General features: G+C 34.4%; 1 protein-coding gene across 6 annotated transcripts in view; it reads left to right on the forward strand.

The window, feature by feature from the left end:
• SNX24 (sorting nexin 24) overlaps positions 1-27,430 on the forward strand; it is a 270,365-nt gene that overhangs the window by 161,385 nt on the left and 81,550 nt on the right. The gene's annotated exons all lie outside the window — the stretch shown is intronic.

Consider the following 27,430-nt stretch of genomic DNA (forward strand, 5'->3'; position numbering starts at 1 on the left):
TTTCTTATATAAGTAAAATCATCTTTATTTCAAGGTACCATTTATGAGTGCTTCATCACTGAGTCTGACTCATTATAGTGGCCTTTGTGTGGCCCGGAATAAATATCATTATACAGATAAATAATTAATTCATTTACCTTTTCGAATATTTTCTTTCATCCCACCCTCTATTTTTCTATCGTAGAGTACTCTATACCTATCTATACATGGTCCTTCTAGATAATAAGACTTTTTTTTTTTCATATACCTATAATTTGATAAAGGGATTGATTGAATAGTGGGTACCTTAGGGAAAGTTCAAACTTAACTCTCTTGCCTTTTAGGCTAAGAGTTTTGAAATCCTGAGTTCTCAAATTTCTTAATTTGCTTTTTAGAGTAAAAAGAGATTTATAAATATGGTTAAAAAAAAAAAGGAAGGATTATAAAATCTGGGTAGCATGAGAATACTGTAGAAAATCTGTAGCTTTGGTATTATGGATGCTGTAAGTATATAGAGACAAACTGTTCTTTGTCCTCATTAAAGACTGTGCACAGTGTGTTAAATAATATTAATGGCTAGAATTGTCAGTACTTAACAGTACTTTCCTTGAACAAGTGATTTTATTGATCGATACAGACTCGGTGTAACAGGGGCAGATTATTTTACTGATTTTATCGAAATGTTAACTAAGTTTGTTAGTGTATCACATATCTTTAAATAGATCTAGATGATGATGTAGATTAAGAAAAGCAGACTGCCATCCATCTTTTTTGGATCTGGTAATAACTTAAATCCATCATTGCTTGAAGCTGTTTTTAGATTCTTTTGCACATGCCCGTTTCTAGAATGCCTGGTCAGGAATCTTATAACATTGTTTCATTTGGAATAGGTTTTTCAAACAGGAAAACCCAAATCACTCCTCAGAAATTTGACACATAGGTGTTTCATTGTGATTGATAAGGACACTTAACAATCAGTAAAATCATTGAGGACATTCATTGTTCATTTTATTTTGATATCCCCAAGACTTATCATAGTTCATTGCACATAGTAGGTTGTTGATAAATGTTATGATTCTTACAAGATGCTAAGTCAGTGGAATTGATAGAGACAATGGATGTTCAGCAGGGTGCTTAACAGTTCTCTAATGTACTTAGTACTTATTATGAGTTCCACAAGATTCACACCTTTAAGAGAGCATATATAAGCTAGAAGTCTCAACCAGCATGCACTTTGGGAAGCCCACAAGCCCACTCTCAGAGGCGGAGTTAGATTCATTCTAGCTTCCACCTTTGTGCTGGCTGGAGACATTAGGAGAAGGAGAGGCTTAAGTTGGCAGAGGCAAAGGACTAGCAGCAAGAACCAAGGAGAGAGAGAGGCCTCTAAGAAAGCTAACCAGGCCCAAGAAAGGAGACAAGACTTAAAAGGAAACAATAAAGGATTTGGACTTTAACAGCTGGTTGCATTTGAGATGATTATTACTTTGAACTGAAATGAAGACTGCTCCCAGAAGCCTCCCAAGAAACCTGCTCCCAGAGAAAATTATATTTTAAAGAAGAGAATGTTACATTTTGGTGCCTGAATGTGGGACAGACATGATCCTGATCCAGTGGGAAAGTCTCCTCAACCCAGAAATTAGGGTGAGTACAATTTAGGGGTGAGTACAACAAGGAAACTTTGTTAAAGAGCTAAAATAGTATTTCAGCTAAAATGAGACACATGTTTAGAAAACAGCTGCTTTTCCTCTTCAAGGAAAATGTTTAGAGAGCACTGTTAGACTTATGAAAAGCCAAGGTTTGATTATAATTTGGGAGCAGATCACTGAACTTTTAGAAACTGTACAGCACACATCTTCTTGGTTCTCTATGGAAAAAGAATTGGATCCAGACGAGTGGAAATTAGTAGGAGAGCAACTAGATGAATACTACAATTCCAATCCAAACTCAATTTCCAAAAATACATTTAATACATATAATTTAATACAACTGGCTTTAAGAAATTATATAAGTGTTAAAATAAGAAAAAAGAAGAAAGAGCAGGAGGGGGAGGAGCCAACTAAACTATGTGAAAAGGATGAAGAATCGGATAAGAATGGAGTTAAGTACAATTTTGAGTGTGGCACTTCACAACAGGAGCATTTCCCATCCCCTGACCTACTTCCCTCAATCCTTCATGGGTAGAGGGAAGAGGGAGAGGGAGAGGTAGTGACACAAACAGAACCACCTATTAAGCAGCCTATGACAAGATTACGAAAAGCATTGGTTAAGGCAAAAAGTGAAGGAAGGACGTATCTGATTTAATACATGCATACCCTGTGATTGAAAAGCTTGACTCTTCAGGTCAAAAAAGGAGAAGATACACTCCTTTTGATTTGGAAAAAAATAAGGATTTGAAAAAAAAGGTTGCACTCTTTATGGGGCTATATCATCTTATGTTAAGATGTTACTAGATAATTTATCTTATGAAATCCTAATCCCTAGTGATTGGAAATCCATAGGAAAGACATGTTTAGAACCTGGACAAAACTTGTTGTGGCTTTCAGAGTATCATGAATTATATAGAATTCAAGCCCAACAAAATAGGCAAATTGGAGTAAACATACAAATCACTTTTGACCAACTAGCCACTGAAGGTCAGTATAGCGAGAATTCAGAACAGATTAATTATCCCACAACAGCTTATGAACAGATCACAACTGCTGCTATAAAAGTTTGGGGTTCCCTTCCAGGAAATCAAGGGGAAGTCTTCACAAAAATAGAGCAAGGTCCCAATGAACCTTTTGCTGATTTTGTGGGACATTTGCAGACAACTGTCACAAGAACCATTGGAGAAAATGAAGCTACAGAAATAATGACCAGACATCTGCCTAAGGAAAATGCTAATGACATTTGCAAAAGAATTATATGGGGACTACACAAAGATGTTCCTTTAGAAGAGATCATAAGACGCTGTGCCACAGTGGGCACAAATGCTTATTATACCCAGACTATGATGAACATGGGAAGACAGGGTCCCTCTTGGCAACGACTTCTAGAGAAACTCATCAATGTTTTCAGTGTGGAAAGATTGGACATTTGAGAGTCCAATGTAGATATAGAGATATAGTAAGAGGACAGGCAGAGAGAAAACCTAAAACCCCATGTCCAAAATGCCACAAGGGCTTCCACTGTGCCTCAGAATGTAGATTGACCCAGGGAAATGAGAGACAGGGCCTTGCCCCATGATATCATACAAAAGACAGGTGGGGCATGATGGCAGCTAAGTTTATACCCAGAGAGTCTTTAGAAGGTCAGCTTTCTGATGTGATCTATCAGCCAAAAAGCAGTCACATGGCAGAAAGGGATTACATGATCAACCAACAGAAAAGCAATCAGATAGCCGAAAGGGATTACAATTGCAGAGGATACAGGCTTTTTAAAGCAACAGGGCAGTGTCCAGTGCAAACAGCTCCAATGTAATTGCCAGATGACGAGGAAAGATTTAGAAAGTGGTAAATAGAAGGGACTTTTAGATAGGTTAACTGCCTGGGAGAGAGGGTTTGCTTGTATTCCTATAGATGGAGAAGGAAACAGATGGGTGTCAATGAGCACCTGGAGAGAGACAAAAAAGGAGAAGAACCTCAAAACAAAGAAGATCTAAGAAACATCTGACACTGAAAGAGCATGGCTGATAATGAGACTGTTAAATAACTTTAAAACCAGCAGGAACCATTGGATTCCCTGAGATGAAAAATTGTTGATAGAGACTGTTGCAGGACTTGAAAACCAGCAGGAACCATTGGATTCCCTAACAAAAAAAATGAGACTATTGCAGGACTTTAAAGCTTGCAGGAATTACTGGATTCCTGGCACATGAAATAATGGACAACAGATTCCTTTTGGACTATTTCTAGAACTTATGGACATGTATAATTCCTCATGTTGTCATGTTATTTGTTACATTACTACTAGCCTGTGTTATGTTACTATGTGCTTATGTAATTTATGTAGTTATGTGTAATACCTCTCATATTGATGGATTTATGTATACCTGTTTCAAATGAGTCCTTTCAGAAACCCACTAATCTGATTTGACTTCCCATTTCCTCTGGTGTCTTCATCTCCCTTCCTGAGATGTCAGGAAAGGTGTGATCACCTCCTTTTTATGGTGTTTTCATTCCCATTCAGTCAGGGAAGGCATGGTCACCTTCTTTTTTGGGGTTCTCACTTCCTTGAGAAGTCAGGGAGGTCATGACCACCTACGTTCTAAATCAAAAGAAAGTGGGAGATGTTACGATTCTTACAAAGTGCTAAGTCAGTGGAATTGATAGAAGTCATGGTTGTTCAGCAGGATGCTTAGCAGTTCTCTAAATGTACTTAGTACTTATTAAAAGTTTAACAAGATTCACACCTTTAAGAGAGTATATATAAGCTAGGATGCACTTTGGAAGCCCATAAGCCCACTCTCACAGGCGGAATCAGATTCATTCTAGCTTCCACCTTTGTGCTAGCTGGAGACATTCAGAGGAGGAGAGGCTGAAGCTGGCAGAGCCAAAGAACTAGTGGCAGGAACCAAGGAGAGAGAGAGGCCACTAAGAAAGCTAACCAGGCCCAAGGAAGGAGACAAGACTTAAAAGGAAACAATAAAGGATTTATACTTTAACAGCTGGTTGCATTTGAGGTGATTATTAACTGAAACGAAGGCTGCTCCCAGAAGCCCCCCAAGAAACCTGCTCCCAGAGAACATTATATTTTAAAGGAGAGAATATTACAGATAAATATTTTTTGAATGGAACTGAATTGGCAACAGAGTTTTAAAGATTGTTTTAAAAATCACTATTTTAAATTCTTTTCATTAGGGAAGTTGTGATCTATGATTCTTCATTTTGTTCAGTTTCTGTATATAATATTTCTTAATCTTGAAAAGAGATTATTCCACATCTTCCTTTAGAACTTTTTAACATTTCATGGATGTCAGGGGATCATTTGAACTATTCATCCATTTATCACTCTTGCCTTGCATCTGACCCACTTCTTTTTCTGATCATGATGTCCCATTTGTAATTTCATACACAAAGATCATTTAGAAAGATAGTGCAATCTAATCATAATCACTATTTGTCTTTCTATTAATTTTTTGGGTCTTCTGCAACTTCTAATCCCAAGAGATTGTGGTATTCCCTAGGTAAGATCTAGAGAGTCATATGGCATAGTAAGTCCTAGAAATTTAAATATAGAGAAATATGCTGCTGCAAGTTTATTATCCAAATGATTTGCCTTTATCTAATTTTCTTTAAAGGTGATATTCTTTTAAAAAATAAGTTTAGGTGCTGGACACGTTTAAAATTGACTGAATTTAGATAGCCTCAATTCTTAGCACATTGACTTGCTTAATAAATGCTTGAATAAACTTTCCAAAGCAGGGCATAAAAAGCACGGGTCCAGGTTAGAACTACCTAGCCCAAATAAACAAAATACTCCACAAACAATCCATGACCTTTAAAAAAAAGCAGTTTGGCTAACTGTTGGGGACTGAGTTTCTGTTTTGGTCATAAGACCATTTTCTTTATTGTTCTTTATGCATGCACAGAGAAATCCTTTGACAGGGATCTTGTTGAGAGAATAGGTCAGATCTATTGAAAGAGGAAAGGAGCTTTCAGCAATGCCACTTTCTAAGACTTAGGAACAAAAGAGCGAGATTTCCATTTTTCTCACCTGTAGCAGTATGAACATATACTCTTGTTAGATATACATACACACACATATATATATATGTGTGTATTTTGAACTATGTCATTGATTTCATCAGGATATGGAGCTCATATGACTTCTCATTCTATGGGAGCTTTTGTATGTATCTACATATATATGATATAGGGAGAGGAGAGGGAAAGGAAGAGGGGACACACACACACATACACACACACACACACACACACACACAAAATGTAAGTAGAGTACAATGAGTTGGAATTCACCTAGATTAAATTCTCTCTGGAAGGTTTTCTAGTTGCTTGGGCTCCTCTCCCAAGGATTTGGGTAATCTTATCTATCAGGAAAATCCTTCCAACACTGGCTACCTGGTCTACAGGGGTTTATTTCTGAATGAGGAAATAGAAAGAGAAAAATCTTCATCTCAATTAATAATTGGTTATTAATATGAAAGAAATAATATTTTCCATCTCTTTTATAGATTTGTAATCTGGATAAGACCTTAGAAATTATCTATCTTAACCACTCATAATTTTTCAAATAAGCAGACTGAGACTGAGAGATTTTAAGTGAATTGTCCAGGGTCACACAACTTAGGTATCAGAACCAAGAAACAGAAACTGACTTTCTGATGAAGAAACTTAAAAGTACGAAAATATAACAACTTATTTTTTTATTCAAAGGGTCATTAGGGGATATGAAATATATAGTTCAATTGAGCAAAGTTTATCTAAACTAGTAAGCCTGTACTTACATGATAATTCTTAATCACATAATCATTCCCTGACTATATGATGAAATCTAATGACCCACCAAACTCATGCTTACCACCTAGTAAACCTCAGCCCATGATCATTCACTGAGCCTTCTCAGCACTCCTTCTCACTTCAGAAATAATTATATGATTTCACTTCCATTCTACGCTCCTTCTCTTTGTAGGAGTGACATCAATACTTCTAACAATGTTCCAATGATGACGAGACATTGTATGAGAAGGAACATTCCAAAGCCACCACATCCCCATAGGCCTGCCTACGTTACAGCATAATTCTTTTCATCACATCAGAAATCTTCTTTTTTGTACACCAAACAATTTATAAATATAGAAGACAGTTAACTTGAGTTCAAAATTTGGTTTGTCAGTGCTAATGAAAGTTCTGGGCAGTCATTATGAGGTTTTTTTTTTTAATGAAGCAGACTTTAAACTTTAAAATAACAGTGCCAGCTGATAGTAACAGCAAGAGGTTTAAGAGTTGAAATAGATAAGATATATTTTAACATGTGTAGCATGTATGAGACTGTCTGTCATCTAGGGGAGGGGGTGGAGGAAAGGAAGGAAGGGAAAAATTAGAACAGAAGTGATTGTGAAGAGGGGACTCCCCCCCTCCCCTGCAACCCTGAAAATCCTGAAGAAGAAAACTTCCTGCAACTCTGCCTTAATAAGGAACCCTGCCCTGAGGGACAAACAGTTTCACCCTTATTATCTAGGTGGGGTTGGTTCAGTTCTGAAACTCACTGAATTCAATTCAAATTCCAGCTTAAGCTGAAACCCAAGGAGGAGCCAACTTGGGACTCTACCCACAGGCCCCCTTCAACTTGTAGCCAAAGCCTCCTCTTATAAAAGAGCCAAACTAAAATCCTCTCTTTACAGAGGTTCCAAACATGCCAGCTCTATGCTTGGCATGCCAAGGAGCCTCTGTCCACTGGAATACTCTTTCCAGTGCCATCCTCTCTTTATCCTCACCTATTTCCCTAACCTGACTTTATGCCTCAATGCCAGGATTTCTAATCTTTCAAACCCCATAATAAACCTCTTTTATCAAACTAGGTTTTTGGATCTGTAAATTCCTTTACAGAGAACCTCTGTGCTGCCAGAAGGGGGTTCCCCAAAACTCCCTACACTTGCGCTGAATCCCAAGGAGTTGCAGGGGAGCCAAACCTCTCCATTTGGTTCCCTGAACCCGAACCTGCCACTAGACCTTATCATTTAATTCCCTGACCACCAGAAACCCTAATTTCATTTTGGTTCCCTAAATCTAAACCTCATCAATTGCAGGGGACAGTGTTGAAAAATTACCTATGCATATGTTCTGTCAATAAAAAGCTATAATTAAAAAAAAAAAGTTGAAATAGAAATGATATCTATGATATGTAGTTAGATATGGTGCTCAAGGAAATCTAAGCCTGGAGTTCTATTTCTATGTAGTCAGTGTAGAGAGTTGCAGTTTCATTTTTCTTAACTGCCTTATTAGCTTTAACTTGTCATCTCACAGGTGTATATTGTTGGCCTCCAAAAAACTGTGTGAAAGGGTATAGATGAATCAGCACAGATTCAACATAATTTTTTGCAATTCTCCAAATTCATTCTAATGATTTTTTACATAAATTACTATTTTCTTTTGTTTCAGGATTTAAAATTAGTTAAAAAGTAGATCTTGTTGCATAAAGCTTATTTATTAACATATATAGATGTTTTAGCACCATTCAAAAGTGGCAATATTAGATTTTAACTAGTCTTAATTCTGAAAATTTTCATTTAGGTAATTTTTTTGTGGATCAAAAGTAACATGGCAGGATTAAATTGTATTTCACCAGATTGATAATCATCATTTAATTTTTTAAATTAAATTTCTTGGTATAGACTACTTAACTTAATGTTTCTCCATTTTGTCTGGATTTCTATCCTATTAAGATTATTTTCTGAAATATGTAATTGAATTCTCCAAAGATAGCAGCTGGTTTGCTAAAATGGTAAGTTTTTCTTCTTCATCTAATACACTCTTTTTGATCTACAAGTGAAATAAAAAGTGTACAAAGCAAGCAGACAGGAATGAGAACTGGAACCTTAATTTCATTAAACACTTTGTAACTGGTAAAGATTAATGTATGTATCTCTTGTTAATTCTTTCCAATTACTTAGTTCATATAAATTCCCAAGCCTCGTTAATTATGCTGAAGTCAAGTGGTAATTTTTAACAGTATTTCCACAACAAGGGAATTTTACTGGTGTAACCTTGCCCTCTCATAGAAACTCTCAACAGATTAGGCCCTCTGACTGGAGTCCGTTCATTTTCTGCACAAGCCTAATTGCTGCCGACTAGCTGCCACAGGTACCTTGGATATTGTACGTTTAAGGAATACAGGTACTTCTGAGAACAAATAAGGAAAGATTAATTGTTTGTTTGTTTCATCCCAAGAGAAATGTGGGTGCTTAATCAAGAAAAATAATTTCTTCTGTTGATTTGGCTTATTTGGAGAAAGGATAATTGTGTAAAGGGAGGTGCAAAATGATGCATTTTATAAGAAATATTGCTGTTTACCTACACGAGGCAAGAATACAGTGAAATAAATGTAGGACATTGAAGAAATTGATGAGGATAGCTCACATTTCTCATAGTAAGTAATCTGGCTGTTGGGCTTTTATTTGTACCAATAGTTCTGGGTAGTATTGTCATTTGTTTTGTCTGCTTCTTCAGAAATCTAATCAAGGAGACAATAGTGTAAAAAAAACAACACCACTTTTCCAAATTGTTCTTAATTGCTAGAGCACAAAGTGAGCTAAATGCTGTGATGTTTCCAATTAAAGAACCTGTTTCAAGCAAGTACCATTAAATCTATCTTTCCCAATCTGATAAATAAGCTATCAAAGACTGGAACAGATTAATTGAAAGCAATTAGTTTCAGGCTTCTTATAATAGTGAAAGTAAATCAACATTGTTAATGTTAATTTTGCATGAAACAAAGTTGTGAACATTTTTGATTTAACTAAGCTACTCTAGTTAAAAAGAATAGAATTTTCTTGCTTAATCGTTAACATTTAAATAATTTCTAACACTAATAATATTTTATTTTCAAAATCATGTCATATTCAAAACACATTTGACAAAAAAATACCTTCTGAATACAGAATGCATTTTGTGATTTTTTAAAATGGGATTTCTCTTTAGATGTCTTTCTAATTTATTTGTTAATAATTTTCTTAAATGTTGACCTATTTTCCAGAAAATTATTTATCTCAATTTTTTGTTTATTTTCTAAAGTTTCTAAGTAAACTATATTGTTGTTCACAAGTAGAGAGAATTTTTCTAATGTATAAAATATAATGGAAACTATGGATATCTTTTCTCCCAACTTATCCAGTTGGGATACCAAATTTCTTATTACCAGGACCTCATATAAAGGAAAAGCCATTATGCCCAAGCCCAATCTTTTTTGTTTCATAACATCTGAAAGAAAACTTCAATTCACAGAATTCTTCAGGGTGATATCCCTAATCAAAATGTGTTGCATTTCCATCTTTAACCTTCTGATTCCAGTGATTCTGAATTCCCAGCTGCCTAAATGAAAACTATTCCCCTTCTCTACCACAACTTTCTTTCTTTCTTTTTTTTTTTTTGTTTGTTTGTTTGTTTGTTTTTCTACCACAACTTTCTGTTCTCTCATCTCCATCTACCTCAGCTCTCCTGCTCTCATTCCCATTCTAGTCCTCTGCCTGTCTTCCATTGTGCTTTCTGGTATTCCCCACTTCATTTTAAATAAATTTTCCTTCACCTTAGATGTCTACCTCTCGTTCTTCTTCCATCTTTAAGCACTCATAGGTATAGTGTTCAATTCTTTTCTAAAATATGATCGTTCTCTGGGAGCAGGTTTCTTGGGGAGCTTCTGGAGGCAGCCTTAGTTTCAGTTCCAAGTAATAATCACCTTAAATGCAGCCAGGTGTTAAAAGTTCAAATCTTTTATTGTCTCCTTCAAAATAGCCTGGTTAGTTTTCTTAGAGGCCTATCTGCTTCCTTGGTTCCAAGAGCTCTTGCAGCTTGTCCTTTGCCTCTGCTAGCTTCAGCCTCCAGCTTTCTCTGAATCTTGGTTCTCAATCTCCCGACTGAATTCTGGCTCTGTTGATCTCCCCAACTGACTCCTTCACTGACTCCTAACTGAGGTTCTAAGAGCTTCTTATATATGATCTTTTAAAGGTGTGAACCCAAAGGTTGACTCCCCCTCCGAGAGTGGGATTGTGGGAGGTGTAATTTGTGAATCTCCCGGACTTGTGAATCTAACGTGTGAGCTAATGTGTGAACTCTCAAAGGTGTAAACATAAGCATTGTTTCTATCAATTCCAGTGAGTTAATACTTTGTAAGGATTCTAACACATAGGAATGTTCTTCCTCAAGGAAATAACACATCTTTGACCACTTGACCACACTTTCTGATATTGATTGTACCTCTGGCAGTGCTTTACTTATCACTTTAGTTATCTAACTCTGCTATCCCAAAATTTGACTAGTGTTGGAAAGAGAATTTACATGTTTCTTGTTCCCCATTGACATTAACAAACCACTCCTCTGCCAATTTCAACTTCAACTTTTTCTTTGAGGTCCAGATATATCATCCAATCTAGATCCTATTGATAGTTATCTAAAGACTCATAAGACATTCTTTCTCTTTGCTCAAGGAATTTAGTACGTTGTTTACAGTTTTTCTCTTATCCTAGGGAATTTAACATTTTAGCAACAAAGACTTTTTTTTTTTTTTTTTACCTCTCCCAGCTGACTCTTTCTCAGTATCCACAGTTATTCCAAACTTTTCTTTTTACTCATGGCTTTCAGATGCACCTCTTAATTCCTCTGTCATCAGAGAACTCCCCTTTTTACTGAAAAAAGAGTAGTCCTTCTTCATGAACCCTCTATCTCAAAACCCTTCCACATCATCCCTCATTTTCTTATCCTTCACTCTAGTTTCTAAAAAAGTATGTTTTTCTTTCCAGGTTCAACCTCCTTTGTACCATTGATTCCACTTCCTTCTTTCTGTCTTTTCCAGTAAGTTCAACCTACTGAACCAGTAGATTGAAGGAAACTATCTCCTTTTCCTCTCTTACATTTTATTTCTCTTGAACTTATTTTATTCCTTTTGTGTCTGTATATAAACATGCATTGCTCTGCTTCATCTTTGAAATTTTTTCATTTGATTCTACCACCCCTTCAGGATATCATCTTGTATTTCACTTCCCTTTTATAGCCAAATTCCCAGGAAAGTCCCTACTTTTTCTACTTTCACTTACTTCTCAACACCTTGCAATTTGGCATCTGACCAACTGCAACATCTTTGTCTACTTTTAGTAATGATCTTTAAGTTGCCAAATGGCTCTTTCTCAGTCTTCATTGATTTCTCTATAGTAATTATTTATTTTCCTGTATATTTACTCTTCGCTGTTTTTTTTGTTTGTTTTTTTTTTGTGACAGTGCTCTCTTGGTTTTCTGGTCTTACTGCTCTTTCTCAGTCTCCTTTGTTGAATCATTATCCATCTCGACCCCTAACTGTTCATATCCTGTCAAGGCTCTGTCCTGGATCCTCTTCTCTTCTCTTTCTATATTCTTTTGATGATCTCATGAGTTCCCCTGGGTACAGTAATGTATCTGTAGATAACCATATATATTTTCTCAATGCAGATATTCTTTCTCCTGCCATCCTAATATGCTTTTAGCATTCCTAACTGAATATCTTATAGACATCTAAAAATCAGTATTTCTAAAAATATCATCTCATCTTTCTCTCCAAACAAACCCTTCGTCCTCTCTTTCCTGTCAAGAACACCACTATCATTCTAGGAACCCAGAGTCATAACGTTAGGGCCATTCTTGACTCAGCATTTTCCGTGTTGATTTTTTAGATTCCCTTTATCAATTTCCAAATTTTTTCCATTCTACCTTCACAGCATCTTTTGCACCTGCCCACTTTTCTTTCTCCATTCTCTTAGTAACCAAGTTAGATTTTCATGACCTCTTGTCTGGACTGTTATAATAGATTTTTCTTTTTATTTCTCCTCAAGCCTTCCTTTTCCTCTCACATTTTGTATTCATATTTCACCAAAAAAAATTTATTCACTGAAAGCTCTCTTCTCCCCTCCTCTTTTTTACATCACTATCTTCTTTCATTATTTCCTCCATTTGTGTCTCTGATGAAGAGATAGCTCTTCAACCTCTTCTGCATTGCCTTGTAATAGATTTTTTAAAATGTTATTTCTTTTCAGCAGAACAATCAACATATTATTTATGTCTAACTAAATATCTGTATGCATTCTTGATCTTATTCACCCTTGTCTTCTCTAGCATATTCTCACTTTGATCCCCAGTTTTTCTCTTATACTCTGATTTATTTCCTGTCTACTGGCACTTTCCATGGTTCTTATAAGCATACCCATATCTCTTCCATCCTTTGAAAAAATGCAAAAACAAAAAACAAAAAATCAAAGTCCTTCTACTTTTCATTCTAGTGGTACAACAGATAGGGCTTGGAGTTAGGTTGCCCTGAGTTCAAATCTAGCCTCTGACCCTATTAGCTATGACCCTGGACAAATTACTTAACCTCTGTCTGCCTCAGTTTCCTCAACTGTAAAAGGGGGATAATAATAGTACCTACCTCACAGGATTAATGTAAGAATCAAAATGATGTAATATTTGTAAAATATTTAGCATACCGCTTTGCAAATACTTGACACTTAATAAATGCTTATTTTTGTTCCTTCTTTTCCCTTATGTTGTTAAATTATCTTTAAAAAAATCAACACTTTTTTTCTTACTTTGTTTGAAATAGTCTAATATGTGTTCTTTGTTATAGACTTGTTTCTTCAGCAGCAATTAACCTACATTAGATATCCTAGGGAGTAGGGGTCCTAGCATGTTTTCTCAGTGAACTGAGCTCCAGGATGCATACTTGTCATGTTACTTAAGTTACTGGCAAAAAATAACCCTTTCATCTCAGCAAAAGAGATTTTCCCCTCCTAATTAACAACTACATCATCATATACGTGACTTTCCAAGTCTGATATCCAACCCCCATAAGTCATGTCTAGGAAGAAGCCTTTTAGGAAGAAGAAGGATTCCATGGTTTGTTGGTTTCTGGGATCTAAGCTCTGGGAAGATTTACCTCATAAGAATAATCTTCTCTGGTCCATTCTAATTCCTTTTCCAGCAAAGATTCTACTTCCCAGAGAAATATATTGGGTGCCTTCTATTTGTCAAGCTTCTTTTCTGAGATGGTTCAGACATTTATTTTCCACAAAACATTTGGAGGACCAAGTACTTGCCAGTATTGGGAGGAAAACTAAGAATTCTTTACCTAAGATCCATTGACCCCTATAATCTGTAGACATATTTCAGAGGTTCCAGGAATGTGGATAAGAAAAAATTATATCTTAATTTTTACTAACTTCTAATTGGAATTTAGCATCACCTTCAATTCTGATTTTTTTTAAAAAAATTATTCTGAGAAGTATTCCATAGCACCTGATCATGACATAAAAAAGATTAAGAACCCTATTCCAAACCTAATTTCTGCTAAACTAGTCTTCAGTTTTTCCAGCATTTTTGAGTAAAATAATGACCATAATAGTTGAGTGGTTTTATCAAACACTGTGATACTATTGTCATTTAACTAACTTGTTTCAATGGCTTCTTTTCTAATTTTAAATCATCATATAGTTTTGATGAGTACTGCTTTGTAGTATGGTTGAAACTGAGAACTGGTAGACCCATCTTCATTCCCACTTTTTTTTTGTTATTCCTTTGATAATTCTTAACCTTTTATTTGGTTTGTATGGTATCTATTGAACAGGCCAATTAATTTAGATGGAATTGTTATTTTTTTTTATACTATCTTATCCCTACCACAAGAAATTAATATCTTTCTAATTATTTTGGGGGGGTATTCTTTTGCAGAATAAGTGATCTAATCTACAAAACCTTACAAAACACCCTTCTCTTTTACCACATGTATAAATTGCCTCCTTACCTTCTACCAAATTTGGGAAAATTCTAAGGATTCTTGTTTTTCCCCTCTTCGTAGACTAGATCTTCTTTTACAATTCATATCTGGTTCTTTCCTTCTGTTTTATACTAGTCTCTTGCAGCTCCAATTTTTGTTAAATGACTAGAAATTACTCTTCCTTTTTGGTTCATCTCTAGATTGGGTGATTCTCCTTTATCCTTTATTTTACTTTTTATTTTACAACTTCTCAGTATCTTAAACCTCTCAAAAATATGTTGATTTACTCAATGAAGATTTAGTCCATCTAATATGTTAATTCATCTATTCCTTGTTACTTTTCTTTAGGTTCTTTTTGCTCAATGAGATCTCTTCCTCTCTTATTTCTTAATTTTTCAGTGAAATTTGTTTCCTTTTTCTTTAAATAATAAGCTGTAAATGAGAGGATTTATTTCATTATTTTCTTGATGCTCATTTACCTTTCTTATTTTTCTTTTGATTTGAATACTTGCAAATCGACTGTTCTATTCACCTCTGTTTTGTTTTCCCAGAAATTCTTGAAATGTCTTTCTTTTTTTGAAGCTCCAACTTGATGATGATGAGGCGGGTTACAGCTAAAACTATTTTGCTTTTTTTGTACTATACTATTCCAATATCTTCTCTAATTTTTCATGTCCAAAAAGTAATACTGGGTTATTCAGCTTGGCATTTTTTTTTAATTACTGAAAGTCTCTTTCTTGGCTGTTTGCAACATTTGTTATTTGTAATTGTAATTGTGAAATGTAAACATTATGTGCTTTGGAGTTACTAAATTATTTATTTTATTTTTCTTGGGGTTGGGTGAATTCCTGGCATCATTACATGGATTTCAACAATTATTGCTTTATGTTTGCATTCAGAAATCTGGGGCATATTACATGGCTTATTTCTTGCCAGATGATTTAAAAATTTTTTTATATATCACATTTTTCTGAGAGATGTAACCTTAAATCACCTCCTTCTCACCCATTTTCAAAATCAGTCAATTAGGGTCTTATAGAATTCATATGTTCTCTTAAGGTTGTTGCCTTTTGCTTTTTTTCCATCACTTTTTTTTCTCTATATCTTGTCTTCCAAATCTATCATCTTTTTCAGAGTGTGTCTTTAGATAGGTTCTCTATTGTATTCTACACTGAGAGTTTTGATTCTTCATGTAATTTCTTCCCTAATATGTTTTTAAACAGTTTTATTTTTTTTAAAAATTATTCTGGATTTCTTTATTAGGACTTTTTTGCTTTATTTTCTTTCATGCTAAAATTCTTATTCATTGTATTTTCTTTCCCTTTGCTTTTTTTGCTTATTTTTCCTTTTTTCATTGTTGATTTTTCTGTTATGTTAGCTATGAGGAACAGTGTGAAAGAGTTCCAGGCCTGGAGTTGGGAAGATCTGAGTTCAGATGATTTAGATATTTACTAGCAGCATGACCCTGGGCAAGTCACCTAACTCTGTTTGCCTCATCCCTACCCAGGGTTGTTGTTAGGATCAAATGAGATAATTGTAAAGCACTTAGCACAGTGCCTGATACTTAGTAAATACTATATAATGCTAACAGTTATTTGATGATGCTGATGATTATTAGCTTGAGGTTGTTTTATATTCTAGCTTTCTTTCTTGAATTCTTATTCTTTCTCCTTTGTATTCCCAGTAGCTTATCTCTGATTGTCTTTCTCCTTCCTTCCTTCCTTCCTTCCTTCCTTCCTTTCTTCCTTTCTTCCTTTCTTCCTAACTTCCTTCCTTCCTTCCTTCCTTCCTTCCCCTTCCTTCCTTCCTTCCTTCCTTCCTTCCTTCCTTCCTTCCTTCCTTCCTTCCTTCCTCCTTCCTTTCTTCCTCCTTCCTTTCTTCCTCCCTTCCTCCCTTCCTTCCTTCCTTCCTTCCTTCCTTCCTTCCTTCCTTCCTTCCTTCCTTCCTTCCTTCCTTCCTTCCTCCTTTCTTCCTTTCTTCCTTTCTTCCTATCTTCCTTCCTTCCTTCCTTCCTTCTTTCTCTTCTCTTCTCTTTCTTTTCTTTTGTTTTCTTTTCTTTCTCCTCATTTCTTGACTGCGATTCTTCCACTGATGCCTAGATTTCAGTGACTAAACATTGTCAGCTTCTTCAAGGAGGTCTGCATTTGTTCTCTTTTCAGAATAAACTCTACAGAGGGAAGACTGATGCCGCTGAATTTTTCAGTCAATTTTCCTTGGGACATACTCTCTGTTATCTGTATCTTCCATTTCCTTTAGTTTCTCTCTTTTTGTTTGTGTAGTTGTACAGAATCAGTTTATATCACCTCTTGTGGAGTTTAGAATAAAGAACTCAGACTGGCTAGAGACTTCCATTGCCATCCCAGAGCCAACTGAGAACCACAAGCATGCCAGGCTGTTAGCACTTAATTTGCCCCATATGCATTGTATGCAGGATTAGGGACTGTATTGGGGCATCTGTGAGCATAGTTCCAATTTGTTCTCCCAAATAGTTGGATCAGTTTACATCTCTACCAACAGTGCATTATAGTCCCAATTTTACCACATCCTCTAAAACATTTACCATTTTTTGTTCCTGTTCTTTTAGCCAATCTGATATATGTGAGAAATTAGGTCTTTTTCAGAGACTTGCTATAAAGATTGTTCCCTAGCTTTCTGCTTTCCTTGTAATCTTGGTTGTGATGGTTTTGTTTGTGCAAAAACTCTTTAATTTAATGGAATTAAAGTTATCATTGTGTATCTTGTAATGCATTGTATGTGAGATATTGGTCTATACCTAATTTCAGCCATATTATTTTCTAATTTTCCCAGTAATTTTAATCTTATAGTGAGTTCTTATCCCAGAAACTGGGGTCTTATGTATTTATTAAACGTTAAGTTCCTGTGATAATTCACTACTCTCTGCCTTGCCTAATCTTTTGCACTGGTCCACCAACTCTACTTCTTAGCCAATACTAGATAGTTTTGATTGTTGCAACTTCATAACATTTGTTGAGATCTGATACTGCTTAGGCCCCCTTCCTTTGCATTTTTCTTTCATTAATTCCCTTGATATTCTTTCAGATGAATTTGGTAACTATCTTTTCTAATTCTATAAAATAATTTTTTGGTAATTTGATTGGTGTGGCACTGAATAAGTAAATTAATTTAGTCAGAATTGTCATTTTTATTATATTGACTCAACCCACCCATGAGTAATTTATATTTTTCCAGTTGTTTGTATCTGTCTTTAGTTATGTAAAAAGTTTTACATAGTTTCTGAATTTTTCTTGGCAGGTAGACTCTCAAGATTTTATATTGTCTACAATTATTTTAAATCACATTTCTCTTTTTATCTCTCACTTTATCTTTGTTGGTAGTATATAGAAATGCTGATGATTTTTGTGTGTTTATTTTATATCATGCAGTGTTGCTAAAATTGTTAATTACTTCTGGGAGTTTTAAAATTATCTCTTCTGGATCTGTTTTCCAGTCAGTTGTTTTTCCAATGAGTTTTTTCACATTGTTTTTTTTTTTTATTTTTTCATTCTTTTGGTTTTGTTAGATTGTTTCTTGATTCTTTGTAAAATAATTAGCTTCCATTTGCTCAATTCTAATTTTTAAGGAATTATTTTCTTCAGTGAGTCAATTTTGCTTTTTAAGGCGTTTTTTTCATTAGCTTTTTGTATATCTTTTTGCATCATTCTTAAGTTCTCTTCACAATTTTTGCCTTTCTCTCTTTCATTTGATTTTCAAAATCCCTTTTGAGCTTTTCCATGGGCTGAGATCAATTCTTATTTTTATTGGAGGTTTTGGATGTAGGAATTTGACTTTGTTGTCTTCTTCTGAGTGTGTATTTTCATCTTTCTTTTCACCATACTAATTTTCTTTGGTTGGAATCTTCTTCCAAGAATAAGTGTGTTTGAGTGATCACAAGCACTCTTTTTTGCCCTGGAACTATTAGGAGAGTCCCCTTCCACTGTGGCTATAAGTTCTAGTGTGCTCAAGTAACAGAGTCCTGCCTTAGTGCTAGTAAAGAGACTGTCTAACTTGCTGTTCAATCCTCTTACTGTCCCTGGGCTAAGACCTCCAGAAGCTGCCACATCTGCTGCTGCTGCTGCTGCTGCTGCTGCTGTTATCATTGCTGATTGTTTCCCAATGCCCTCTCCCCTAAGTTAAACTAGCTTTTCCTGCTGACTTTTCAAGTTGTCTTTGGTGGTCTCCAGGCTCAGAAGTCTGAAATCTGTCTGTGCTGCCACTGATTTAGAAGCCCCAAGGCTCACTCTTTTTTTGCTGTTACTCAGGCCAGGAATGCGATTGTGCTGGTGCAGCCTGTGCTGGGGCTGTATGCTGGTTTCCCACTCTGGTGCAGCAGACCTTTCCTGCTAATTTTTTAAGTTGTCTTTGGCTGGAAAATTGTTCCACTCTGTCTTTTTGTCTGTCTGACAATCTAAAATTTTTTATAGTCATTATTTCAAGGTATTTGGAGGAGTTTGGGGGAGAGCTCAGGTGAGTCTCTGCTTTTACTACACAACCTTGGCCTCGAGAAGTTTTAAAATTGATTGTCTAGGATTCTTTAAGTATACCACCAAATCATCTGCAAAGAGTGATAGTTTTGTTTCCTCGTTGCCTATTCTTAATTCCTTCAGTTTCTTTTTCTTCTCTTATTTCTAAAGCTAAAATTTCTAATGCAGTATTGAATAATAGTGATAATATTAGGCATCCTTGCTTCATCTCTGATTTTATTCTGAAGGCTTATAGCTTATCCCCATTATAGACAATACTTGCTATCTGTTTTAAATAGATACTACTGATCATTTTAAGTAAAGTTCCATTTATTTCTCTTCTCTCTAGTGCTTTTTAATAGGAGTGATTCTGGAATAAGTAGTGTTTATCCTTTGTCTTAACAGTACCTATAAACATTTTAGATTCATGATCTATATAAAGTCTGAAATTCTCCTTTCTAATCATAACCTCTTCTTTCATCTTTCCCACCTCACTTTTCCTAAACTTATCCATTGTTCTCACTGACCTCTGATTATTCTACTTCTCTAGATGCTATCATTTCATTACTGCTGTTCTGGCCTCAGTTTCCTACATGCAGATCCTTGACACTATAATTGATTTATTAAGCTATCTCCTGTCCTCTGCTTTTCCTTTTTTATTCACTTGTCAGTCATGCCTTACCAAATTGCAGCCTTGGTTTAACTTCTTTCTTCACTCCCATTTAGATACTGATAAAATTTTGTGGTGAAAATCATAGAAGTCGAGATTGTTAGTTGTGGAAAAGAACCTTAGTCCAATTCCATCACTTTATAGATAAAGAAACTGATGTAACCACAGTCAGGTCTTTAATTGTCATGACAGGGCCTTTACTGTATTAGGCAATACTTTATTCTTTCATGATTGACTCTACACAATCTTTGGTGCCTATTCTAAACTTCTCTCCCTAAGTCCCTTAAGACACCAATTTCTTTCTCACTTCTCCCTCCCTTTCAGCAGAGAAAATTCAGAGAGAAATTCTATTTTACTAAAAGCTAAAAACTGTCCATAACAAGTTCCCTCTTATTCCCAACTCCTCACTTCAAAGTCCCTCTAATAATCCCATATTTTCTTCTATGGTCCAGTTTCTAAAGAATAGACTTCTTTTTCGAAGTCCAACCTTTTTCCTTTCATTCTCGTTCCTGCTCATTCCCAACTCCTCTATAATAATTCTTTCACTTAGGTATAAAATTCTTAATTCCAAAATACAGCTCTGTGTCCCACTCTTGCTTAGAAATCTTCAGCAGCTCCCTGTTGCCTCTAAGTTAAAGCACATAATTCTTATCTACAATATAATTCCTTCACAATTCAGCTTCCTTCTACTTCATATCAGTTTTCTTCACATATATGAAACTGGTCTACAATTTGTTCCATATGCCAGTTCTCCCATTATTGTGCTTTTGTCAAAATTGTCCCTCATCTCTGAAATGTACTCTTTATCACTTCTGAAAATTCCTAGCTTCTTAATATAGCTCAAGTCAGTTACTTTTCCCCTCACAAAGCCTTTTTAAACCTCTAGTAATAATTAGCATATTTTTCCTCCTGAACTTATTTTGCATTTACTAAGCATACTTGTTGTATTCTCCAGATCTTTGAATGTTAAAACTTCTGTTTTATTCTGTTCAATAGGATCTAACTTCGCACAGTGATAATTAATAAAGGTTGATTTAATTTAAATTTGAATTCTAGTTGCTTTGCTCTGGAGGCATTCTAGCTTTTCAGTGACCTTCCTGAAATGTGATGCCAATTAGAATCAAAATTAAGATACTCAAGTTATGGTCTAATAGTGTAGCACAAATAGCTTGTAGACACTAAGATTGTTTCTACTCCAAGTTGAGAGAGACCTGAGCCTTCTTCATTCACTGAGGTCATTCTGACCATAGTTGTCCCAGACCATTTGATTAGTGTATAACCTTGCTGCCACTGTCACATCCCAGACCTTGAAGGGATATGGATTGTGAAAGAGGAACTGGCAAGTTTCCCAACTGCTATAGAAGCTGCCCAAACAGAGCATCCTTTGCACAAAACAGCTGCCAGAATAAAGTGGCTCTAGGCTCTAATTTTCTTTCTACATCTTCACAGATCATCTTTTTCCTCCCTTGGGGTATCTGCCCCCACCTATTTTGAAGGCTATTCTCTTGTCATACTTAACTCTGTTTTATCCATAAAAAATATTTAGGTAGTCTTTATTTTTAATGCAAAAATACAAGATAAGGAGAGGTGAAGTTTACTTTTAGAAAGATCTTTGTTTCCTGTTAATTTATTTAAATGGAATAAATCAATATTCTTTATGAGAATTGCTAGAGTTGAATATTAAAATTATTTTGGTAATGATAATAGCTTACATCTCTGTAGCTCTTTAAGGCTAGCAAAATGTCTTAAATTCATTGTCTCATTATCATATGGAGCTGAGTTGTTTGTAGCAAAGAAGAGGATTTGTTATTAGTACTTAGGTGATGAATGCTCCTCCCCTGGATTTATGCTGTGTATTTTATGTCAGCACAAAAGAGGTTAATTAGCACATTCTGGTGAAGTTGTGCTAGCCTTTTCTAACAGTAATTGTAGTGCTCTGTTTCTTTATCAAGAAATTCCTTGCCAGTGAGTTTTGGAAAGGGACAAGTGTCCATGAATAGAAACTACAATGAAATACCTGTGATTGCACAAAGATTACACTGCTTGGATCATTCTACAAAAATGTGTCAGTTTGCTGCCCAAATAAATGCCTACAGTGCGTAAAAACATGGAGCACAGTGACCCCTAGAAGAAAAATCAATTGCAATTCATATTTCATATGTCTATAATTGCTTGTGAAAGCATGGCAGCCGTTTGTTTATAGGGCAATTCTCTCTATCCTGTTGTTTCCTTTCTTCTCTTCTTCTTAATGGCCATGTCTTTCACATGCCCAGAATTGCACTAGTCTGAAGCAAAACTCTTTTCTCTTTTCCACATTACCATTCTTATTACTGCTGCTCTGTACTGTATTTGATCAGTGCATTGAAGTGTAGACAGAAGTGTACTGGTTACTACAATAGGTCTATTTTCCTTTGAAAATTCTTGGAGGCTTTTTTTAAAATTTGTAAATTCTTTTTTTCTTTTAAAGAGAGAGTCATGGAGAAAAATGAACAAGCTTCTTTTATATGGAAGTTTTAAATCTGATTTTCAAAAAACATTTAAGCTGTATTTTTACTTTTTTGAAAAATGGTCCTTATATCATTTCTCATGCCGCAGAAATATTCTTACAGTCTGCTAATTTTGAAAACAACCTTCCCCTCCCCACCCACCCCCATCCTAACAATGCTTTCAAATCCCTCTTTATAAGAAACTGCTTTAAGATTCCTATCCCCTCTGTGGACTGAGATGTCATAGGGATAGAGAAAATGCCGCTCACTTTATGGATTACTGTTAGGTCAACAAAACTTTGGCAGCATTGATTAACTTGACAGTGAGTACAGCAGTACATTTATCACTTATGGCTGTGCTGTAGAAAATCTAATAAGAGGCAAACAATTCCCTTTAGAGCAGTAACAGGTTCACTGTGGCTAACAGTGCATGCACTGGAAATTTCTACCTTTAAATTATACCCTTGCCACCAGTTGGGTCAATGACTCAAAGCTACTGCACTTTAATAACTATGCTATAGCATTAATTTGATTAAATAATTTTATTATATAAATATGTAAATTAGCTTGTTTTCTAAAATGTCCATCTCTTAAGATATAAATATGGTGGCAAAAATATTTTAAAATAACTGGAAATGATCATTTCTATTGTTTGAATTTTTTGGAAACTAGAAATTATTTCAGGTAATTTTCCTTTTTTGGCTCTTTCATAACAAAAACAAACCTTTTAGAACAATTTGTACTCTTTTTCTGTTCACATTATCTGTATCTTAACACATAGGCATATTGATATGAATTTGGTGGAATTTTTTTTTTTCTAGTTTTTTCCTTATGTTAAAAATATCTTCTTATATACATTAATGGCTGGTCCATTTCCTTTCAGAATAAAATTCTTTTGGACTGCATAATATTCATATGTAATGGTGTACTAATAACATATACTTATGAAATAAAGTGCCCTTGAAATAATTTCTGGCAATATTGTTTCACTTATAAATGTTAATTGTCTCTACTAAAACATAGCAGCATCTGAATAAGATGAAAGATTTTATTTATGGAAATAGATAAGAAATTTTTTTGATGGTTATAGTCATTTTATCTGAAAACATAATAGCATCATCTTTTATCAATCTGGAGAGCTAAGGAATACTTTTGGCTAGAACATTCAGATCATATTTTATGCTTTTTACTAATGCAGTTTAAATTCTGAAAATATAGGAAGAAATCTTATCTTTTATTCTGTTATTAGGTGACTGGTTTTTCTTTGTTATACCTGTTAAGGATTTCTAAAATTCATCCATATGTTCAGATTTAAAAAAATTTATTATATTTGAATCTCTATTTAGTAGGAGAGAAAAATATTTTACATGGTGAAACTTTGACATTTTGAGTACTTTATATTAGGAAACAGTCTTTAATTGAGGGTCTTCAGTGCTGTAAAATTATGTAGTTTTCTTTGTTGGGAGAAAAATATTCTACTTGAATCAATTGTCAGGAGACTTAATATAATAAAGCAGCTTGAGGTCTGACTGAAAGGAACACTGTACAAAAGAAATTCCCACAGCAGTTTGTTTTTAGAAGAAAAACTGAGTTTACCTGAAATATGAATACATTGAAAATCGACAATAATTAGGCAGAGCTTAGAAGTAGTTGAATATATTGCTGTCCAAAGGTTTATGTCTACAATTTTTTCTGGTATTCATTTTTAAGGCCCAGAAATATATCAGTTAAAATTATTTGTTTTTTGGCTTTGGAAAAAAGTACTGACTTTCAAACCTTTTGGTAGTTTTTTTTTCTTTTTTTAAAGTTCATGATATTGTCATTTTTCAGCCTTAGCTCAGGAAGTAGTAATGTCTCTTATCTCCAAAAATAAATATTTTCTGAGAGTCACATATCTTTTGCCAGATTTGGTAGAAATACCCCCACTGCTTGCCTTGGTGAACAGAGACCTGATATTGATTAACTATCACACTGGTATCAGAACTACTCCTAGGATTCAATTTTTTTGTTGTTTTGCATATTTTATTGATCAGAGTGGTAAATGAGCATCAAGCGTGCAAGAAGACGATGAATTGTTTACTTGCATAAAATAACCTTTCAATAAGGGAAGATGCATTGCTCACACTTTTGGTGCTGTTCTGTGGCCCGCAGCAGATGGCATTCAGCTGCTATTGATTTACTCCTATAGTTAAGAAGCAGCCTAAAGCTAGGCATGCCCATTTCTTTTCAAAAGGGGGTTTATTTGGGGACCATGAAGCAAGACAGAAAGACCGACTTAACCTCTCCTAAGGTCTAAGGAAAAAAAAATAGGTAACTTTTGTATAATTAAGTGCTTAATTTAATAGCTAAAAAAGGAATAAAAGTAAAAAGAACTTTTACACAAAAAAGAAACATACATGTATTCTTTATTTGATCAGATTTCAGCAGTGGCTTACAAGTTGAATAATAATAATGAATACTAATTTTTAATTTGAAATATTGTTTAAAAACCTTCTGATTGCCTTCTGAGTAACATTTAACAGACCTCAGAATTTGCTATATTAAACCAACTATTTGATATTTATCCTTTGATAGAAGTGTATAAATAGTGGTGACTATCTGCACTCTTATTTACCAAATATTTCATCTTTATTTGTACTTTTCCCCAATACTTTTGTGAGTAGTCACATTTGCTTTCCCTAGTAAGTACTTACAATTGTTGAACTTGAGAAATGACTTTCTTGAAAATGCTTCTTATTATGATAATTTCATATATAAAAAACTGATTTAACTATTTCAAGTGTCTTCAAATGCCAAATAATATGAACAAAACATGAACACTTACTTTACAAAAATATTTATTTCAGAAGGTATTTCCTTTATAAAAACATTTATTTTAAATATAATACAATATTAAGTGTAAAAGTTATATTGTTCTTTGTTGATTGTCAATATTAACTGAATATTGTTGGCCTAGTTTTTTAATTTTTAAATATTTATTAATATAAAATACTTGCTTCTATTCATGCTCATGTAAAACTTTCTAAATAAAATATACATTTCTTTATAATATGATATTTGCATTCTTGTATATTGGAGGAGGTATAAAAGGAGGTGGGAGAGAAAAAGAAAGCATTATGAGCAGCTGCCCTTCAATTCTATTTTCCTCTTAGTTTCAGTAAATGTAAGCACCAGAAAACTCATATAAATTACCCAATTGCTCAGCCAAACCAAACAAGCTTACATGGGGAAAGAGGAGATGGTAAGCATTGAATGTCGCTTGGTTTTTCTTTTAAAAGTTGCTAGAGAGCACTTTTCTTTACTTACTAATTGATCAAAGACAAGTAATTCCTGACACTGTTATTTCTCAGCCTGTATTCAGAAAGAAAAAAAATTCTACAATAATAAAAGTGCTGGTTGGTCTTTGGAATGCATAGAATCATGATATACCAACTTGAGAAAGAACTATACAGTTTATCTTCCTGGGTTGCCATCCCAACTGTGATAGTGCTGCAGCCTCCTGTTTGATTTATCTGTGTACATATTGTAGTTTTCCCTCAAGAAAATTTAAGTTTGTTCAAAACAAGGATAATTTCATTTTCATGTTTTGAAGTTCCATGCCTTGCATGTATTGGTTAGTTAATGTTTCTTTTACTAAATATGAATCAACCCCTCATTTTAAAGGTAAAGAAGTTGAAGTTCAGGAATATGATATAATCTATCAAGGTAACAAGACTGTAACAGCCAGAAAGAGAATTGACCACAGTTCTCCCAACTCCCAGGATAGTCCTTTTCTCAATGCTTTATAGATATTGTTTATCAGCATGTCTTAACTACTACCACCTCATACCATTCTTTCTTGTTAGTAAAATCCTCCCTTATAACAAATAAACATAAAACAATCAAAACAAATTTGTGATATATTCGGTCATATCTGAAAATATATTTCATTCTGCATCTGTGGAGTGCCAAGGAGTGGGAAGCATGCTTTATCTTGAATTTTTTTGGATTGGTGAATGAATGGTTATTATACTGATCAGAATTCTTGTCTTTCAGAAGTCCTCTATAATGTTGTAATAAATACATAAATTATTCTGCAGGTTCTACTCACTTTATTCTGTATCAGTTCTTACTTGGTCTTCTCAGATTTTTCTAATTCCCTTTTTATAATTAAAATTATGACATAGTAATATGACATTATATTAATGTACCATAATTTGTTGAGCCATTCCACAGCTGATGACTCCCATTTTGCTTCCATTTTTTTTTTGTTAAAATAAAAAGTGATGCTATGAATATTTATGTGCATATGGGTTATTTTCCTCTATTTTTGATCCCTCTGGAGTATAGCCTAACAATGGTATTTCAGAATCTAATCAGTTACATGATTTGCATGGTATAATTCCAAACTGCTTTCCAGAATGGGTTGAACCATTTCACAGATCCACTAGCAGTGAATTGGCACACCTGTCTATCTACAACCTCTCCAGCAACTGTCATTTTCAATTTTTGTCTTCTGAGTGTGACATCAAACCTTGAAATTGTTTTTAATTTGCATCCCTCAATTTGTAAATTATTTGGATCATTTTTATGATGGTTGTTAATCATTTTATTTCCCTTTCCCCCCAGTATATCCTTTGATCATTTATCACAAAATTAACAACTGAAAGTAAACATTTATAATCTGATTAATATAATGTTTAAAATTTCACTTGTGTAATTTGTTTTACAAATGTAAAAACTTTATATAAAATCTCATTTAGATATGACTAACTTGAATTTGTAGTAATCTGCATGTGATCTGGGTTGATTGATCTTTATACAAAAGATAAAATACTGTTTAAGTAAAAAACATTTCCAGTTATAGTTTAGTTATCTTATCAGATTGATCATAGTAGTGTTTATCTGATTTAAAGTTTATTAAATGAAAAATCCTTTATAACAATGGGTGTGTTCATCAGTGTTTTTGTTTTTTTTAAGTGTTATGTTTGTTATTTTCCAGATTTGAAAGCAAAGTTTTTGTTTAAGGATTGGGATGAATATAATATCTAGCATTTGTATAATGTTTCAAACTATCAGCTTAATATATGCAATATATTGTTTAAGTATTATTCCTATTTCATAGAGGAGGAAATTGAAGTTTAAGGAAATTAATCGTCTTCCTCAGGGTGAACAGAGAGTAAGTATCAGAGCCAAGATATAGACCTAAGATTACTGGATACAAATACACTGTTCTATCCTATTTGGTTTTACAGCTCTCTTAAATAACCCAATACTCCACCCATCCATTTCTAGAGTACTAGCATGTATTTGGTTTTTATCTATACTTTTTATATATACCCATTTACCCATTCTTCTGTGCATTATGCCTTATTCATGGATATTGA

The sequence above is a fragment of the Sarcophilus harrisii genome, chromosome 1 (genome assembly GCF_902635505.1).
Source record: "Sarcophilus harrisii chromosome 1, mSarHar1.11, whole genome shotgun sequence".
NCBI lineage: Eukaryota > Metazoa > Chordata > Mammalia > Dasyuromorphia > Dasyuridae > Sarcophilus > Sarcophilus harrisii.